Consider the following 18,747-nt stretch of genomic DNA (forward strand, 5'->3'; position numbering starts at 1 on the left):
ATGCAGAATTCATTCAGAACCTTCTAAAAGACAAAAAGAAAAAGCACCTTGCAAAATACTTTAATTTTACTTTCAGATATATTGATGATGTTCTAACATTAAATAACCCATATTTCAGCCAATACTTACATCTCATATATCACAGTGAACTTGAAATTAAAGATATTACTGATACTAGAAGGACTGCTTCATACCTTGATCTTTTCCTCAATATTGACACAGATGGACGACTTCACACGAAAATCTATGATAAACGGGACGATTTCAACTTCCCAATTATCAATTTCCCATTTCTCAGCAGTAACATACCCGCTGCCCCTTCGTATGGTGTTTACATATCTCAGTTGATACGTTATGCTCGTGCAAGTTCACACTATACGGACTTCATATACAGGAGTGTGCTCCTAACGCAGAAACTGCTCCAACAAAGTTATGAGGAGGACAGATTAAAAATGACACTCGGTAAATTTTATTGACACCATCACGAATTTGTTGTTTCATACGATGTGTCTTTGTCCAAACTGAAAAAGGGCATTTTTACCACGTGTTAGATTGTGGTTTGCCATTACGTCGTCTGATCTTTTAAGTACCGAACGTGACTAATTCCCGATTGTGACTGTTTTGCTGAGTGTGAATTCGCATTGCTATAAGACGTGTCACGGTATTTTTCTATCCAAAATCCATGTATTTAGTTTTAATGTTATATTTGTTATTCTCATTGGATTTTGTCAAATGTCTTATCGTTTGTAGTTGTAAATCTTATTTTTTTCTGTTTTTATTCGTGTGTTACGGTAAAGATAATTAATAACCCAGTTCATTTATAAGATTTTTGTTTGGGTCAACTAAATTTATACAATGTATTTGGTTTACAGTTTGATTTAGAAGAAATACCGACATAGCTTGATAATACAATTAATTATCTAATTGCTACCACAATTGTATATTAATAAGTATTGTAATTTTCATTGTTATTAATACATGTTATACCAGTATTACAAACCTAATCTTGAACTCTATCCTATTTTATGGAAATTTATAGAAATTTATATGTGACGTCGATCTCTTCGGCTAACATATAATACGTTGTTCGGCTGTGCCTTTTTTATGTGCTGATTTAGGTTGTTTAACGTATTCGTTTTTATTCTGTAGTTAGTCACCACTTCGGTGTTAACATGTATATCTATTATATAGTCATTTTTATAAATTTACTGTTTGCAAAAGTATGAATTATTCTAAATACTAAGGATTTTCTTATCCCATGCATATAACCTTAGCCGTATTTGGCACAAATTTTTGGAACTTTTGGTCCTCAATGCTCTTTAACTTTGTACTTGTTTTGGCTTTCGAACTTTTTTAACTGAGCGTCACTGATGGGTCTTATGTAGACGAAACGCGGGTCTGGCGTATTAAATTATAGGCCTGGTACCATTCGATACCTATTATTTGTGTTTGTCTCTGTCCTGTATGTTCTCCCACATATTTGTATTGTAGTCCTGTCATGAAATCTTGTCATTTTAATGTTATATTAAAGATTGCCATAAAAGCTGGAGGTTTGGCTAGCCACAAAACTAGGTTCAACCCACCATTTTTTTCTTAAAATGTCCTGTACAAAGTCAGGAAAATGGCCATTGTTATATTATAGTTCGTTTCTGTGTGTGTTGCATTTTAGTGTTGTGTTTCTGTTGTGTCGTAGATTACTAGCACATCTGCCACATGGCAATATCAAAAAATTAATCAGCTGATTCGTTTCCAACATTTACCATTCGTTTTCAACATTCAATATTAGATTTCAACATTCAAAATTAAAAAATTCTTTTCAATTTTTTTTTTTTTTTTCATTTTTTTTTTTCAATGTTGAATGTTGAAATCGAATGCTGAATGTTAAATGTTGAAACGAAAAAAAAAAAAAATAAAATAAAAAAATTGAAAAAAAGGGTTTAACAAAAAAAAAAAAAAAAAAGGAATGTTGAATGTAAAATATTGAACAAACATGACATCCGACTTAAATCGACTTTTTAAGATAAGAAAGTTACTTACAAAAATTCGGTTTGCTCGAAAATACCATTAGGAATTGACGTCAAATTTTTACTGATACACGATGTTTGTTGCTTTGAACAGGAACATAGGTCGGGACACGACACTTTGCATTCACACTGGCGAATGAATAAAACAACTTGGATCAGAAAATAGGTGGACAGCATTGTCGAAACTGGTCTCTTGAATTATTTGCTTATGTATTGCTGTTAAAAGAATTAAAATAAAATCAGGTAAAATAGGTTAAACGAACACAAACCCACCTGAATACTTTCATTATTAAACATGTTTATTATTGAAATATATCTATAATTGTAATTTGCACCAATGTCTTCGTTTACAAAAAAAATAAGATTTTTAAAGCAGGTTTTGTGAATACTTTCTTTTGTAAAATTTTTAAGTCTATCGTTTTTAAATTTTTACTAACCTTCTCTCATACTCATACAAAAAGGAAGCAACCATATATATATTTGAATAAGTCTTTACCAAACATATTGTTCCAATCCGACCACTGCGGGTTGAACAAATTTGAAGTTGATTTTAAATATTCAACAGCACCATATCTAATGCTGAAATGTCATCTTACAAGTTAACGGTTAGTGAGAATAGCTGGTCAGTAAAGCCAAATTTATTTTGGTTTGGATTTGTATTATCATAAATACTGTATCGATAAACTGTTAGTTGCTTAATGTCCAGTGACATATATTGCATGTTTATGAAAAGATAAACACTATAAACGTGTGAAAAAGATTAAAACATGCTTAGTTTCATATGTGTACTAATATGAACAAGAAAATAAATAAAGTTATTGTCTACATTTTACTGAAAACACTATATTTGTTAATAAATTAATTAGAAATTGAAATAAATTATAGAATACATGCCAATGAAAATATGGACTGAACAACATTAATGATGTTTATTGCAAGACAAACATTTTTAATGAATTGTAAGCAGATTAGAGTCAAATAAACATTTGGAAATAGTTAGGTTGCACAATTTCAAAAAAAGTCTATTCGACAAAACGATTTCCGGGAAAATGTAACCATTCGAATTTTGTACAATAGAATGGAAAATAAAGAAGACGTAACAGTTCTACTAGTGTGTTTATGCTTCATACGAGCATACAACTGAAAATTCAGACGATGTTTTGTCCTTTTCGTCACCGTATTAAAGTGATATATATATATGTATAATTAAAGACGTAAAGGGCGCCGTATATGATAGAAATGAAACGATGTATACTGATAATACAGTAAAACGATAAAAAAGGAACAAATTTCAAAAATAAAACAAACATGTATCTTACCTCATCTCCTGCAATCATCTTTTTGAAATTGAATAGTGGGATAAAATAAGCAGCATTTTATTCTGTAACTTCAAATAAATAATGCCTTTTAATCTTCTTTAATCTTTTCATGTATGAAATTATACTCCTTAAATGACTATTTTACTATTGTTGCAAATAGATTATATTGTAAAACATTAATGAGCACGTTATTGGACTCAGATGTGCTGTTGAAAAGATTACAGATGAAAGAACCTTATTTTGAAAGTATCTTATTACTTTGACAGATTTTCAAATTTGTTCTAATTTAACCTAAAAACAAACATTTTTGTTTCTTTCAATCTAAGTAAAGTACGTGTATTAAGTTCCACTTATGAGAGGCAAAAGCTACTCAGTTACTCACTTCAGTATGTGTGTAGGGCGTGGTGTGTAGTTTATTGTAGTTCTAAAATTCTATAACAAAATCGACATCTAGCAGAGAAATTCGCTCAAACTGATGTAGGACTTGCAGTGAGGTGAGTGTTTGCTAAATGAGGAAAGCCTCATTATGACTTTGAGATGAGAAGCAACAATAACAGAGCTGTTCCTACAATAAGAAAAGAAACATTTCTACAGTAGTCTATGCTCCTCGTCTTCTGCAAACAATCAAAGAAGACTTACATCGAAAAGGTTTATATACCATTTATCAAGCTCTGAAAAGTCCCGAGTTAAGCTGTAGACAAGATGTAAATAAAATCACTAGATAATCTGTCATCATTTACAATTCCCCTAAAAGACAAATAATGCAATTACGATATAAATAAAAACAGCAAGGTTGTTGATATGGCACAGACACATTTATGTAAAAAGTAAAATAACAAAAATACCGAACTACAAGGAAAATTCAAAACGGAAAGTCCTTTATCACATGGCAAAAACAAAAGCTCAAACACATCATACGAATGGAAAACAGCTGTCATATTCCTAACTTGGTACAGGCATTTCCTTATGTAGAAAATGGTGTATTAAACGGACTTTGAACATCGATAATCTACAAGTACAGTAAATGCAACCTTAGCGTTACTGTTTGACGGGAACTTGACTGATCGGTGAATGATCGGTGACGGATGAACATCGATAATCTACAGGTACTGTTTTATCTTTGAAAGAAACGACAATACCTGTAGACTATTATAGATTAGATATAGATAACACAATAAATTGTTAATTTGTGTTGATCATTGTCATTTTGCTTAGTTTCTTCTGTTACCGATTCTAAAATCAGATTCGGGCTTCTCTTTAACTGAGTCTTACTGTGCGTACTGCTGTGCGTTTGTTTATTCCACATTGGCTAGAGGTATAGAAGGATGGGTTGAGATCTCACAAAATATGTTTAACTCCGCCACATGTTTCGCCTGTCCGAAGTCAGGAACATCTGGCCTTTGTTTATCTTGTTTTTTTTTTAAATTTTCTCTCAATAATATGTTTCGAAGTTTAGTGGGGCGTCCGTTATTGCATAACTAGGATACTTTATGGATTAGAGGTCAGCTGAAACCCACCTCCGGGTGAGCGATTATCTCGCTGTGTTGAAGACCCATTGGTGGCCGTGGGCTGTTTTCTGTTCGTCTTTTGACACATTGCCTGTTTCCATTCTCAATTTTATTGATGTGTCAACCATACCACAACAATTAAAAATCACCAAATCCGTTTGATATGTACTGGTTATTACTCTTGTCTCGGAGAACATGATTTATTTACTAGTTGTTTTTGGCTTTGAACTAGCTTTCAGTAACTGCAAGTATTCTTAGATTGGTACTTTGTATCTTTTGTCGTCCTATCAGTTGCTTTTTGTGCTTCGTGTCGTTCTATGAATAAAGCAATTCCCAACTTCATTTTACTTTGTCGTGTAATTACACCAAGTCCCAAGTTGTGGTAGGGTTGAGCGCTCATATTTTATTAAAACCCGTCAGATTCTATATGTACAGGTTCCTTGTCATGAGCCTGTAATTTCGTGGTTGACGTTGTTTCCCGTCCGTCAAATTTATTTTTCGTTTATTGTTTTGTCATATATCAGACCGTTTGGTATCTTTTATATGCGGCTGTCATACAATGGAGAGGTTTAGCTAGCTATTAAACCAGGTTTAATCCACCATTTTCTACATAAGGAAATCCCAGTACCAAGCCAGGAATATGACATATTCCATTCTTTAGATGTGTTTGAGCTTTTGATTTTGCCATTTCATAAAAGACTTTCCGTTTTGAATTTCCCTTGGAGTTCGGTATTTTTGTTATTTTACTTTTTGAATTGTTTCACAATTTGTCTTTTATCGATGACTATACGGTATGGGACTATTTTTCAGTTCCCATACGTCGTTTTCTGGAGTTAATGTAATATATGTATACATATTGATCCTTTGAATAAACCTATTCTAAAAGGTAACCAATTCAACTAGCTGTCAGTAACTGCGAGTACTCTCATATCTGTACTTAAAGTGTCTTTTTATGTTGTGGGGATGTATAAGTACCCTGCTGTCCGGTATGTGTTTTTGTTCGATGCATTTCTGCTTTGTATCAATCTGACGAGTTAAGGCCTTTTCAACTAATTTTTATAGTTTGTTCTTACATGTATGTTGTACTGTTACACCACTGTCCCAGGTTAGGGGAGAGTTGGCGCCTTCAAACTAGTTTAACCCGAAACATTCTGTATGTGCCTGTCCGAAGTCAGCGGCCTGTAATTCAGTGGTTGTCGTTTGTTGATGTATATAATATTTGTTTTTCGTTTATTACTTAGTACATTAATCAGGACGTGAGTTCTCTCGTTTGAATTGTTTATTTGTCATTTCGGGGCCTTTTTTAACTGGCTATGCGGTAGGGGTTTTTCCGATTATTGAAGACCGTACGGTGACTATAGCTGTTAACTTCTATGTCATTTTGCCTCTGGTTGACGGTTGTCTCATTAACAATTATACCCCCATATATACTGGAATTGCAAACTAGTGCAATAAAAGTGTCTCTTCCTCGGAACATTCATAGTCATCGATATAATGATATAACCCTATATTCCTCATCAATATTATTACAGTTCGAGCTGAATATACATTCTTGTTTAAGGGCCAGCTGAAGCCCGCCTCAGGGTGTGGGATCTTCTCTCTTTGTTGAAGACCCATTGGTGGCCTTGGGCTGTTTTCTGCTCTTTGGTCGAGCTGTTATCTCTTTGGCACATTCCTCGTTTCTTTTCTCATTTTTATTATGTCTTAACTACACCGGCAAACAATTTTTAGAATCAATAGTATATTATACTCAGTACGGTGACGGATCCATTACAGACAGATATAAAGTATGATTTTTACTTGTTATTTGTATGAACGTGTAGAATAGAAATACACATATTACTATTTTCGATTGTGTTGAGTATATATCTCCCTATTGATACGATATTTCAGAGCTTATAATGCCTATCAATAAAGCTATTAAACCAAGAGTTCCAAATTGAGAAGGTGAAGTCATCTTTCGAAAATTTTACGGACCCCATCTCGATTTGGTGACGATTGTTATGTTCCTACTGAAGGAACCACAACATTTTCCTCAAATATGACCTACAGAATTAGACTTGTTACAAATTTGTAATTACATCAATAGCACGATGCGCGTCACATGTGGAGCAGGACCTGCTCACCCTTCTAGAGCACGTTAGTTCAACCCAAGTTTTTGGTGGGGTTCGTGTTGCTCAGTCTTTATTTTTCTATGTTCTGTTATCTAATATTTGTTATTTCGGGGCCTATTATAGCTGACTATGCGGTATGGGTTTTGCTCATTGTTGAAGACCGTTCGGTAACCGATAGCTATCATGATTTCCTTGATAGAGGGTTGCTGCTTACAAGGAAGCTATTAAACCAAGAGTTCCAAGTAGTGAAGTTGAAACCAACCCTTCGTAAATTTTAAGGACGCAATCACGAGTTGGTTGATCGTTATGGAATATCGGTTTCATACGGACGGATATGTCCCAATTGTAGTTACTACAATCTCGTCCTCTTTTCCTCGAATGTGACCTACAGAATTGAATATATCACCGGTTTTGTACTTACATGAGCAAACACGACGGGTGCCACATGTGGAGCAGGATCTGCTTACCCTTCCGGAGCACCTGAGATCACTCCCAGTTTTTGAGGGGGTTGGTGTTACTCAGTCTTTGGTTTTCTATGTTGTTTTTTGTACTGTTGTTTTTCTATTTGTCTTTTTTTTAGCCATGACGATGCAAATGAATGTAAATCCAGAAAAGCGCTTCGGGAACAAAAACTTTAGGATAGTGTTATTTTCATATTGTGTACCGTTTCAACACTTTCTTATGCAGCGAAATCATTGCTAACATTGTGTTTAAGTTTACTTCAGTTGTTTGAAAAGGATTTTTATATGTAATTCGCCGAAGGTATATCAGTTAAGTAGTCAGTTCTTCGGTACGTACATGATTTTTAACATACATGTACCTTTGTAAAATTCACCTTTTATAAATTATGAAATTATTTAAAAACCAAGGTTCAAACTTTCTTGGGCAAGGTTGATCTGAAATAAATTTGGCTATTCCTTTTAAACATGGTCATTAAATGATCATTACGCATTGTGGTATGCATATATCATTTGCATTTTTAGGTTTGATCAATCCAAATGAATGTAAAAAAAAAAAAAAAGCGCTTTGGGGTCAACAACTTTAGGATAGAGTTATGTTCATATTGTGTACCGTTTCAACACTTTCGTATGCAGCGATATCATTGCAAATATTGTGTTTAAGCTTACTTCAGTTGTTTGACAACAGAAGGTAAAACAATTATTTATTGGCACACTTGTAACGCCATACAATTTTTTGAATCGAGGGAATATGCAAAATTGCATGTACATATGCATGAATATCACATTTTTGGAAGTCTAAGAAAGTAGTATAATGAAACATTCACTTCCCTTTTTTGATGGAGATGTGAAGATTTGTTCACCCTAAAATTCTCATTTCCCTTAAGCATAAAAATGTATATAGTATTCAGGGGTGTTGAATTTAAGGTCTTAAACGCAAGTTTTAAAGCACATTTTTATTGTTAAAGAACTTGTATGTTAGAAATCAGATAGAGAATAATATTCAAAGCACACTGTCAATTTTATGCGTAGAACATTTAGTAGATATAATATATTGCATTTGCTAATATTGATCGAACGAAAACATTTTACTTTGAAAAATTCATTTATTATTCTATTTGTTATTTAATTATATCATTTTCTAAACAAGAACATGAACATAGTAGATTCATTTCGACAATTGCTTACTTTAAAGATCAAATTGTAAACTGTTTATCTTACATTTTCATTGTTTTCCTATGATATCTTATTTAACGATTCTGAATAATTTATTAATCCAATTTGATATGGTCTCTGACAATAATAAATTGTCTTCAGATATGAAAAGATGTAATTGACATTACAATAAAAACACTATAATTGATTGTTTTTAGACATCAAATCCTTCAACATTACACATTGAAAATTAAAGAAGGCCTTTTTATGGCATAAACTATGATGTCTCTTATTTCATTATCGTCAACGGCTCATTTAACCTTGTATTTGAAGCTTTTCAAAACATTCTAATTTCTTAGTTTAAATCATAGGTTCATTACTTTGATGATTCATTTCCGTGACATAACTAAACATTCTTGATCAGTTCTTGTCCTACATTTCTTTATTTGCATAATGTATCGATGCATCTCAAGGAAAAGAGCAGCAAAAGATCTCAAAGGGACATTCAATTCTTAAGTCTTGTCAATCCTTTGTAATGAAACGTTCCAATTTCTAAATTTCACACTCGGTTAAGTTTCAGGATTAGAAAATTTAAATGACCGATGGTAAACTAAAGTTGTGATGTCTAATGGTGAGATAAGTCTATGACCAATCCGCTATTGTGTTATGCCTTATTACTAGGTAAAGCTTATCAACGTATTTTACACGGCGGGTGTGACATGTGGTGGCAGGTGTTTTGCAAACCCTTTCGGAGCACCTGAGATCATCCCCGGTTTCGTGTTGCTCATTCTCCTGTTGGCCATGCTGTGTTTTGTGTACTGTTGTTTGTCTTTTCGTCGTTTATCTTTATTTTTATCATGGCAATATCAGTTTGTTTTCGACTTATGAAATTGATTATTCCTTAAGTATCTTTCGGCTCTCTTATATAAGTCGATCTGTATAGTATAACATTTGGTATTCATCATTTTATACAAAATGTAATCACAAATAGTCAAAGATAGAAGATAACTAAAGAAAGCTGAAATAAAAGTATTAGCATCGTTCGTAAATATCTACAAATCGAGTAACATTCGTTAACCATGAAGTTTTATCCTCGATGCTCCACAGATTGCAGACCCGTTGCTGATAATTAAAGTGTTGAAACGCATTACACACTTGTTTAGCATCACATATGAATGCACATCTAATGACGCTGACACCATAAACAGAATCGATAGAATGACCATTGATAATTGTGACATTTTCTCGCCTGCAGTAATTACCTACAATAAAGGTAAAAAAAGAAAAAATGATAAATAAAATTTAAAAAAATATGATGTTATATGAATAGGAATTTTGTTAAGTGTGATACTATGAAAATACGCTTTTGTTTGATTGTATTTTGCAACTATAAAACTGAAATAATTTTAAATTAAAGAATATGCCTTCCCTTTGCAAAGCTCTGATTGCTTTTTAAAATTTGGCTTTACTTCAGGTCGTTTTGAGTTTGATCAGCTCTTCGACGTTTGTTTTAGGTTTGGATTTTCATATACTTGGGCCTGGAGTATCACTGAAGGAACATTTATTGTCCAATTACGCATCTGGTGTAATACAATTGGTACCGTCAATGTAACTGTTTGATAAGATGGTTGTCGGTCATATAAGCCCATGGTATGTTAAAAGCAGTGTGTATGTGCATAATATTACAGTATCTCATTTCAGAGTTCTCAAACTAAAACTCCTCCTACAATATACAGTTATGACATTTTAGATATAACAAAAATGATTATACATGTTATAGTATCAATTATATATTTCATCAGATATAAGTTGGTTAATGTTCGTAACAAAGTAGTCGTGTTATAGAGTAGTCGTATAATTTGATTGACAATTCTATAATTTTATTTAACACAATATTATCAATTAAAAATGATGTAAGATTTTTTGGCAAAACCCCTATAAAGTAGTTATGTTTATCTTCGATATTGTTCGGAAATTTTTATAGCAGTAGGCGAATGATGTTTACAAAAACACTTTGTCTACTGTCTTTGATATCGCCTTGGTAGCAGTTAGGTAATAAGAAATGATTTTACATAGAGGTCAATAAAAAATAAGAAAAGAATCAAAATCACCTTTCCAACATCATTTTCAAAAACAAAATTAAGAAACGTTCAAAGTAATTAATAAACGTGTAGGTTGAGCTGCATTTAAAGCGCGTTATAGAATGAGAACAAGCAAAAAAGTAATTAGAAAAAAAATTAGAGTTACTTCTGCTTAAGAAATTTCACTCTCAATGAATTAGTAAATACATTATAAACTGATCATTCAAGTCAAAGTCAGACTACATATTTAAAACACCAAAGCATAGGCTACTTGTCAGATGTTACCCTGTGAAAAGACAGGTATGGAACACAAGTGGTATTATTTTAAATAAATGATACAGATGCCAGCGCGAATGGCTGTTGTAATTCGAGACAAAGATATTCTGTCTTAGTCAAATAAGTCACAGTTGCGACGCAAAACTTGATGTATCATTTGAAAACAAAATAAAAGTCAACAAATAGGGTAAACAAAACTTTACCTTTGTTTGTACACAGATTATAATCCGGAACATTCCCAAGATCTACTCCTGTCGTTTCAGTACACATAATACCATCACCATGGTTTATAACAATATATAAATCTTTCAGGCTTATAAGCGCACAGTTACATATGAGCCGATTTCCCGAAAGATCCCTACAAAGAAAATATATTTTTACTGCATGCACCATTATGCAAATGATATTTTTTCTTACAATTCTGAGTTTTCAGGATTATTAACAGTTATGATAATGTTCTTTTTCATATTGGGTAACATGAAAACTGATTTGTTTTTTACATTTTTTTTTAAACTTTATTCTTTCGAGTGGAAAATCTCATATCTGAAGCTGAACTCCATGTAAAAGATATTAAAAATATTCTAATGCATGGGGATCGTTCAGTAAAACATCAGTTTTCCCTCAATTAATATATCAACAGAAATGTAAAAAGTGAGTGATAATGACAACTACTAGATTCTAACAAAAATTGTATTTCATGTTTTCAATTATAAAACAACAACAAAAGTTCATTCAAATTACTCTCAGTATATTGATATAGTTCAAATGAAGTTCCTGGATCATATCACATTAATAGAGTCCTGTATAAGAATTTAAACCTCAGCACATGACATCAAACGTCTTTAAATCAATTGAGAGTAAAAAACGAGTTATTTCTATTTATGGAAATTAGTTACATAATTGTGTTCTAATACATCCCTGTCTCAATTTCATTGGCATGATTATTCCTTTTTTCAATAAATTTATTTACAAATCTTTATTCCTTTTCTCAATAAATGTATTTACAAATCGGCTTTAGGTTGCACTTTGTAAATACAGCTGTTTCACAAGCCACGACTCTTTTGGGAGATATATAATATTCATAGATATTTTGTTTTGTTTACGTACTGGTTCCCAGATATGATCTCTATGTTTCATCTCATAGAGAATAACTTGGGAATGTTTCCAGTATAAAAACACATGGTTACGGTGAAAATTGAATTCTGAGGAATTCTCAAAGTGAAGGTAGGGGTTGTACAGAATTTAGTATAAGTTTAAACTTTTAGAAGTTCGGGGCATGTTAATGTTGAAAATATGTCGCACAGTCCTATGTTTTGACCTTTGAATAAAAAAGTAGTGCATATCAACATTCCGTTCAAGGATATAATGTTTTACGAAACTTCATAGTATAAAAGAGAGCGTTGTAATGAAACAAACATGCACTAATATTTAATAAGAGTCATGGAAATGAACACTTTTATTTCTTGATAATGACATCTGTAATGTAACTGCTCTTTCAGGAATTAGTTAAAAAATGTATATACTTACAGATACTCTAGTTTTGTTAGTTTTTTGAAGATCTTCATATCTATTGATTTTATCAGATTGTGTCTCAGGTTTCTTATAATATGAAAAAAAAATATAATAATTAAAATGTAGTAAACATACAGTTTTTCATAAGAAGACCAGTACACTACAGGACAGGATAGCAACCTCAATACACTATTTGTCAACAACTGATGAATGTTTTTTTTTTACCCCAAATTGACTACTATAGGCTGAAAGCTGATATTCTCTGTTGGTTTCAAACACATACGCACTCAGTTTTATCAATACAACGAAGCTATAAACAACTGTAATACAAGTGGGTGGTTTAGTTGGCTATTAAACCAAGCTAAATCCACTAATTTCTTCGAAAAATGCATGTACCAAGTCAAGAATAATACAGTTCCTTTCGTTCCTTTGTTTGACCATGTCCAATGTTCAATTTTGTCAATTTTTATTGACCTCCTCTTTTTTTATTTTCCTTGGAGTTCAGTATTTTTGTTATACTTTTTACAAGTAATATTATTGCAGTACTCACTGTACTTGTTATGTATATAATAACTAACGTTACTTTCAATTGTCGACTACAATGGGACAGCAACCAATCAACATGAACAAAAAATAAAAACAACATCTTGCAATTGAAAACTGAACGATCAAAACAATGTCTTAAATTTGAAGCTTAACTCATCAGATCAATACACAATTATTTGCTCAGATATTTCGTTTCTAGCTGAGTTATTATTTGTTATGTAATTTTTCAGGAAATATGTCATGTGTTGTTTAGAACTGGTAAAACAGCTATTGAACTCTCGTGAGAAGTCTTAACAAATCTGATATAACGTGACTAGATGAGGTGTTTGTTCAGGTATGACGAAGCTTACTAAAATATTGTTATATTTAGAAATACCAAATATTGTTTTTATATTCTTGGTCAGACTTTTCAGGTTGGACAATATCTAAGCAAGCATCAATTTTTACAATCAATTTGATGAAAATTGCCCTTTCAGTACATAATATATTCATTAATTTCAAACTTACAAGCTTTTCAATTCTTTCAAATCCTCGAACAAACCAGATATATCATTCAAAAAATTGAAAGCAATCCATCTGCAGATAAAAATTATAATATTAATAAATATCAATAATAATTCAAGCATAAATTTTATAAATAAACTAATGATTGCTTATTGAACCGTATTATTATTCTAGTGATAATTTTGTTTGCCTTCAAAATTTGTTGAAAGATCATAACATTTTCGTAGAAATAACCGCCGTTTCTTTTTTTATTGTGATTCTCTGAATGCATTGGAGATTAAGTGATAACGTTTAATTAATTTTAAAGAGGTCTTTTTAATTTGTCTATACGATATTGAGTTTAGAACTTAGCGAAATGCAATATAAAAGATGTGTTAAGAGTATATCAGCGGTAACTTTGGCGTATGAAAAACCCATCTGAAAATAAAAAAAATTCGGACAAACTGGTCATAAAGTGACTAGGCTACAGTTTTACAGTTTGATGCATCACTTTAAACAAAGACTTCATATTTCTAATTATAGAAATCAAATTTCCTTTTAATTTGGAATATATTCCGAACAGGTTTCCAACAACCCGTTCGTTTTTCTCTGAATATAACTTATCATCCAGATAGTAAATTTGTGAAAGATAGCTTGAAAAAATCTAATAAATGTTATTTAAAGTATGCCTAATGAGTTACGGTTTTCTATTTTAAACTCATATCTTTCAATTCCATCAATGTCATTCAGACTCTCTGCGGACTTTACATATGAAATTGAGATCACTCCAAAAAAGATTTAGTTTTAGCAATAATATTTGACTAATCGGAAACTGAGATATGTGTTCCCAACAACCCGTTCGTTTTTCTCTGAATATAACTTATCATCCAGATAGTAAATTTGTAAAAGATAACTTGAAAAAAATTTAATAGGTGTTATTTAAAGTATGCCTAATGAGTTACGGTTTTTCTATTTTTAAACTCATATGTTTCAATTCCATCAATGTCATTCAGACTCTCTCCAGACTTTACATATGAAATTGAGATAACTCCCAAAAAGATTTATCTTTAGCAATAAAATTTGACCAATCGGAAACCGAGATATGTGTAAGAGACGGGAAAGATACCAAAATGGACAATTATAATTAACCATTTACTGCGAGATTAGTATTTTCAAAAGGCTGTGAGAAGACGAAATGGTAAAGGTTGCCATACTTGGAAGTCCTAATACGATAATAGAAATAGGCACGTAATACACTATTTTGTAGATTTACGGGATAACAAGTTTCAGTAGATAGACAACGCAAAATCGAGTTCGTGACCGGGTGACATTTCTTAAATATCCGAGTTAAGTACCTTGTGTTATATTAAAGTATATAGGTAATTATTTTAGAGACAAGTGCATGTGGTTTGATACCTATCATTTCAAACTTTAGTTGCGAATTTGTTTACACTCAGTAAGTTAGTTAGGGTTCCCTTTTTTATAGAAATAATAACACAGACATATGTAGTTTAAGTACCTAAATACTTTGTGTTTTTTCTTTATTTCAAATTCACAGTCATTGAACAAGGAAAGAAGTTTTTTTTTTATTTCAAAATATTCTACCGAAATAATAAGCTTTATACTGTGCATGTATTTTTAAAAGTTAACTGCCAATGCATGAACCACTTATCTTTCACGAATTGTACTAAAGAACTATATCAGTATGGGAATCCAATAGTTTCTGTAGCAAACTTTAAAGTTTGGCACCTCATATCTTTGTAAGTTAAGATTAGATTAAAATATAATACAAACACAAAAGATGATTATATTTTAGGGAAATAATCATGATGATAAACATTATCAGGAAATTTATCAAAGCCCAACTGTAATACAAATTCATAGACAATATAACCACACACAGAACACTCTATTTCTGAATCCTGCAAATTGAATCATGATATATTAAGTCATTAGTTAAATTCAAAAAGTATATCCGTCTTTTTATATTGAAAAATGCAACTCACAATTCTTCCAATTCGTAAAGTCCTCGAAAAACACCCTTTTCAACCAGTTTGATGTTATTTCCTGATAATTGTCTGACAGGAAAAATAGAACAAAGTTCTTGAAAATATTACTGTTGGTGAAAATTGAATCTTTAATACAAACAACAATAGGTATATCAACAAGTGTTATTATCGATGGTAAATTTCATGATGCAATGTTGAGGAGGACGAATCCATTCATAAAATGTAATAAATCTAAAAACTTTAAATCGATTCATAGTCCACAGGTACAAATTCGGTAAAATTTTTTTTAGAGTATACAATTTACAAAAGAGAAACGGGAGACACCAAAGGAATATTCAAACTTATAAGTAGGAAACGAACAAATAATGCCAAGCAAAATATTAGATACAACCAAATCCTGCTGCACATGTGACACACGTCTACTTACTCTTATAGAATATAAGTCACATCATAAATAAGGAGAGAAGAACGGATTGATGGCTACAACAACTGTTATACAGGATTTAAATACGGTCAAACACAGTATGGGGCTTCAAATATAGTATATAATGGACAACTTAACAATTACCAATTGAAACCCGTGAAAGAAATATCCGCTATCGATTACACATCGTTGTCAATATAATGGAATTTGATGTGACTGTCATACAAGTGAGAGGTTTAGCTAGCTTTTAAACCAGGTTTAATCCACCATTTTCTACATAAGAAAATGCCTGTACCAAGCCAGGAATATGACAACTGTTATCCATTCGTTTGATGCATTTGAGCTTTTGATTTTGCCATTTGATAGGGACTTTCCTTTTTGAATTTTCCTGGGAGTTCAGTATTTTTGTGATTTTACTTTTTACATTCTGATATGAAAGTCAACCTTTGGTATACGTTATCAGTTGAAAGATACATGCTTCATATGTAAGTGTTGTCAGTCTGTTGCTAAATAAAAATTTCTTGTACGCATGTCCAAAGCATGTGCCTTAAATTCTGTAGTTGTCGTGGGTTGCCGCCTCTTACAATTGTTTTTCGTTTAATATTATCATTTGATTATGGTACTTTACTAATTATTTCACATTTACATATCTCGGGACCTTCGTTAACGTACTCTATGGTATGGTTTCGAAATATTGTTGAAGGAAGATAAGATATAATAAAAAAAACACCGGTATTTGACACCCTCCGTATTGCTTTGTTCGTATTATTACAAATTCAATGACAATTCCCATTCGGAAATGTCACATTCAAGGAAACTAGACGGGGTATTTTTTACGACAATCGAAGATATCCGTGGCTCTCAATGATACAGATATTCATTAGCGGTCAACCAACTCGTGATATCGTCCATAAAATTTTCCGACTTTACCACTTAAAGACCTTAGTTTAACTTCTTCTTTATTAGCAGCAACCCTATATTAGTGGTGATAAGAAACGAATATCGTATCGTACTCCATTATTATTAGGTTACCGATATTCAAATCCCACGAATCCATTTTGAAGATATAATTGAAGTGTATATAAACTTTAAATGGAGCGAGGCAGGATCACAGGTTACATGTAGAGGTGTACATCCTTGTGCCTTGGCCTTAGGTCGAAATCCGTCACATTGACAATCACATCTCCTTTAACAAATATATAAACAAATGAAACCGAAGAACTCAGAATAAGAAGGATTTGAAAGTTTACTTTTCGTCGATATGAAGGGGATTCGATTTCGTGTATTTTATCTATTCATATCAAACAATAACAGACGTTAAGTATTGTTTTCCTTATGCCTTGTTAGCATATTTGATTTCGTTCTCATAAGAGCTTTCTGAATGAAACTAAGTAAAGCTACTTGCATGTGCTGAAGATGCAACATTCTTTTAAAAGTTCCATTTCTCAAAATATGAAGCAGATTCACTTGTACTTTTCTAATAAAAGTTGAAAAAATATTGAATAACTGTTTTGAAAAGAGTTCCAAAGTTTATTTTGTTTCAGTATGAAAACTTATACGAAATTAAATGATTGTTATAAATACACTTGAAAGAAAAAGGAAACTACATTGCAGTTGCTATTTGAAATATATGAACCGCTAGTAGTTTCCATTCACAAGGTTTACATTGATTTTAAATATTTTGCTGACAAAGTCTGACGTACAAAATTCTATCTGTTTATGTGAACTCATTACAATTAAATACGAAAATGAAAATGTTTAAAATCTTATCTTTTATTCAAAGGAAACAAGGTACGATAAGGAGATTTTTTTGGCCCCCTCTCCAAATAAGTTTATATTAATATCATTGATGGTCTTAGTATAGAAACTTGAAAAAACAATTATTTTATTGTGTTCCGGTGAAAGGAAGGTTGCCTAGCAACGTGTCTTTTTTTTATTAAGTATCAAAATTATCACACATCAATTTGATATATTGCTGTATCAGTACAAATTGAAATAATTCCAAATAATATTGTTTGTCCAAAAAGAACTTGAAGTCACAAATGAAAAGTCCCTTTGATTTCGTTTACTATATGCTTAAAAACAACCTAGCAACAAAAATGTTGCCTAGCAACGGTCAAAAAATGGGTGTTTTCCCTATCTGAAGTATGAATTTAGCAGTTGTTCGAATATTTTTCTTTTCCATATGGTGTTTCATTCCAATGTACATTGTACTATCATATACATCTGATTTTTTTTTTAACAAATTCCTTATCGAGAATAGCAACACGAATGTTGCTTAGCAACAGGAAAAAAAACCAAATGTTTGAATTATAGACAAATCAATTAGTCATTTTTTTGAACAAATTAAATTGAATGCAATGCAGATTGTCTGTTTAGGAACAACTGTTAGTTAGAAATAGAAAGATAGTTCAATTGTAGTTCACTTAATGCCTAGCAACAACTTACCTACATAACAAGTGCATAGCAACTATTCAATAATGGTTTCTTTATGTTATCTGACGTATGAATTTAGTAATTTTGGAAAGAGACGTGGCTTGTACCACTAACAGTCCTCGTCTGGAATAAAATGTCTAATCCAGGCAATTAAGAATTAATATGATGTAGGGGTGGGGATGTGAATGTGTCCCCTAGGTACAAAACTTATGGTGAATTAGAAATTACTTATCAAGGCAATGGTTGGGGATATAAACCATTTTGGAGATACTTAACGATTCATTATATAACAGGCATTTGACCTCTAAGAATTATTCCTTTGGTGCAGTGAAAAGAAATTGATATTAAAGAATGTTAATGGGTTTAGGGTTGGACATATAAAACTCAATTATTTTACCTTGA

General features: G+C 31.9%; 1 long non-coding RNA gene across 2 annotated transcripts in view; it reads left to right on the top strand.

Moving 5' to 3' along the window:
• The window catches only part of LOC127720172 (uncharacterized), a 159,541-nt gene that overhangs the window by 20,092 nt on the left and 120,702 nt on the right, over window positions 1-18,747 (top strand). Inside the window, exon 1 of one of the 2 annotated variants that reach the window (XR_007990651.1) lies at window positions 12,145-12,159. The exons of the other annotated variant lie outside the window; for it this stretch is intronic. This is a non-coding gene — a long non-coding RNA (uncharacterized LOC127720172). Of the gene's footprint in view, window positions 1-12,144; window positions 12,160-18,747 lie in introns of those variants that run through there. 2 annotated transcript variants of the gene reach the window in all.

Source organism: Mytilus californianus, unplaced genomic scaffold, assembly GCF_021869535.1.
Source record: "Mytilus californianus isolate M0D057914Y unplaced genomic scaffold, xbMytCali1.0.p SCAF_11, whole genome shotgun sequence".
In the NCBI taxonomy this organism is placed as follows: domain Eukaryota; kingdom Metazoa; phylum Mollusca; class Bivalvia; order Mytilida; family Mytilidae; genus Mytilus; species Mytilus californianus.